Consider the following 3,251-nt stretch of genomic DNA (forward strand, 5'->3'; position numbering starts at 1 on the left):
GTAAATGCCCTACAGCTGGATCTAGTGGAGGCATTTGCTCAACTGAGGAACTCTAATGACTCTAGCTTGTACAAGGATAAAATCAGGGTGGCAGGAACTGATTGTCCCATGGGAAGTGTACAAGTAGGAGGTGTGGCCCTTGTGGGAGTAAATGGCCTTTTCTGGAGGAAGCCATATCACATTGGGGTTATATGCTTCTTCTCTTGTCTTGGGATTCCATGCTTCCCATTCATGAAATAGACTGAACTTTCTGACCCTGTAACTCCAACCCTAATTAAATGTTGTCCATCATACGATGCCGTGGTGATAGTGTCTTTTTGAAGCAATGAAGCCTTCAGACAACCAGGCAGTATAAAAACCCCCAAATAGCAGAATTAATCAACAATAGAAAGTATTTTCAAGTCCTGCAGTGAGAAACTTATTCTTCAGAGAAGAAACAGCAATGATTGAGTCCATGATAAGGTTGCCTACAAAGAAACACTAGGAGTGTAGATGTGGCTCAGGGTGACCCCATGTAGTGCAAAGGGGCTTCTCAGGAGGAGAGAGCTACATGGTCAGGAACTGCAAAGCATTTGAAAGTCACGGCAAATGGCATAGGAAAGAGCTCAGCACCTCTGCATTGGAGGCACCATCAAGAGTTTTCTGAGGATAAGCATACATGTGAGTAAAAGATGGGAACCACCTGGGCCTAGATAGGTTAAAAGGGCCCACAGGTATGTGGGAATTCATCCAGTCAAAGAAGAGCCAGGCAAGACAAGCCAGTGCAGCAGCTCTTTGTGGTCATCGAGGGGCATTGAGCAGAGACCTCAAAAAATATTACAGGATGCAATAGAGGCAAACAGTGCTCAGGGAAGCTAAACACAGGATCCACATAACACCTGACAGAAGCTCATGGCATCCTCATCTTCTCTTTGAAGTTACTTTTTACTGATCATTCAAAATAATGGACTTTATGATACTTTCAGGAATCAATATATATAAACTTAGTTTGGCATTAACTACTCTTGAGTTATCTTCGTCCAAATTTCCTCTTGTAAGTCTCCACCTAACATACACCTTCTATATTGATGGCTTGGCTGTTCTTTAAGGAACCAAAGAGACAAATATTTCTGTTTCCCAAGTTCAACTCATTCTATACCCTTTCTGTTCTTCCTTTGTCTCCTGCTTCACTTTTTGATAACTCCATCTTGGAATTCCTTTTTTGTCCCTTAGTGTCCGCTACACCCTCATGTGTTCTTTAGTCTTTCTTCCACATCACCATCAATTTGATCTTTCTTACCATCATCCTGGTCTCTTCTCTTCATGTGGAGGTTGGATTTATTTAAAAAGAAGACTTTAGGGGCCTGGAGAGATGACCACTGGATCAAGAGCCTGTCTGCTTTGGAAGAGCACTTGGAATTCGGGCTTTGGGATCCTTTCCAATGGCTACCAAACACCTTTAATTCCAGTTCCAGGTGAACTGACTACTCTGGTCCCTGTGGTCCCCTGTATTCATGCCCTGCCCCCCACCACATAATTAAAATAATAGATCTGCAGATGAGAAAACAGGTTTCTTTAGGTTTCAGGTAGTCAAACAAAACAGATCATCCTCTGATTCTGAGTCTGCTTGGATCAATTTATTGAGTTTAGCCTTCAGTTCTAAGACCACCTCCCTGTTACCTGCCACTCTTTCCCCAACTGTCTGTTTATCCCTCAATCTTCACCTCAGAGAGTCTATCTATTTCTGGATCCTCTTCACTGCTTCCTAAACATCCATCTTTTCTTTCTCGTGCCATCCCTGCTCCTCTAAGCCCCATCTCCAGTTCTTTTCTCTCCCTAAAGACCAGACAAGCTCAGTCCTGTTTGATTTAGCCTATGTAACATTAGAATTCCAGTTCACCATCTTGACCTTTCTGGCTTCCTCTCGATGTTCCATCCACCACAGCCCGTCTACTCCACCAAAGTGTTCACACACAACACATCACATCACACATTTTAATTTCTAGAGCAAAAACAAATTCCAGTGGAAAAGATACTGGGGTTGTCAAAGGCCCTTGGGTATCTGACACACAGAAAAACAAACATTTTCCCTGCAATACTATAAATTATCCATCTCCGGTCCCACGCACTTTGTGAATTTCAACTTAATCGATCTTTTCCACCAGATTATAGACGTAGATGTGGACGTCGCCATTAAACTTGATGAAGTACTCGGAAGGCTTGGCTAGAACTTGGTAAATGACCTTGACTATCTTTTTGGACACATCGCCTCTGGTGTACTGCACATAGTGACCTGTTAATCTGTCGCTGTCAACGTCTGATCACCTCTGCTGAGGTATCTCGGAATATCTGGAGGTTACCTTCTCATGATAATCCAGGAGTTGGTAGATGTAGGACTGGATCTTTCTGGTAGGTGATGTAAAAACCAGTCCTTCATGATTGGCACCTGGCTAGAACCACCCCCTCCAGTTTGTCCTTAGAGCCATGTTTGCCCTCAAAATGTATGCTCCACAGCTCGCCTACCATTGCAATTCTATGATGGGCGTCTTTGACTTATAAACACTACTTTTGTGGGTAAGACCTTAAGATTTGTCCTCTCATCACAGTAAGTTCAAGTCCGTAGAGACACAGTCAATTCCACACTCGACCAGATAGAGAGGGATTTGTTGGCAGTTGATCTAGAACGATGGCCTTCCATTGGGTAACGGGCTCATCACCTTCCTTCCATCCGTGATCAATTCTGCAGCCCACAATATTCTGCAGGGCCTGGGGAGGCCTCTCCTCTGCTTCTGGAAGGATGGTGTGCTCATCCTCCTCCGTAGACATCCTCTTCTTCATGGCTCTAGACTTAGTGTGGTAGGTCACGGCACTCTGGTCCACTGTTTTGTGGCTATCGTTCTGTGTTCAAAGGTCATACTTTGCCCATGGCCTGTTTTTGAAGAGCTTGCCTGCTTAAACCAGACACACAATGCTGTTGTCTCTGTCATACATTAGTGCCTGCAAGAACAAAGAGGGGAAGGGCAATGGACCAAGGGCTCTTGTCTAAGAGAACTTTGGCATAAATTGAGGAAGGCGATGGTAAACAGGTTTGAGCATCTGATCTAATTCTGTCATAACTGTAGAGTGCAGGAGGCTGGAGGCAATGGTGGAGCACTCCTTTGATTCCCAGCACCAGAAGAGGCAGAAAGGCAGGCAGACCTCCTGTGAGATCAAGGCCAACATGGTATAGGGGTTAGTCCAGGTAGCCAAAGCTACCCACAGAAAAACCCTTT

General features: G+C 44.4%; 1 pseudogene; it reads right to left on the minus strand.

The window, feature by feature from the left end:
* Window positions 1-2,077: 2,077 nt before the first annotated feature.
* Window positions 2,078-2,894, minus strand: LOC116912048 (annotated as a pseudogene).
* Window positions 2,895-3,251: the final 357 nt, after the last annotated feature.

Source organism: Rattus rattus, chromosome 11, assembly GCF_011064425.1.
Source record: "Rattus rattus isolate New Zealand chromosome 11, Rrattus_CSIRO_v1, whole genome shotgun sequence".
NCBI lineage: Eukaryota > Metazoa > Chordata > Mammalia > Rodentia > Muridae > Rattus > Rattus rattus.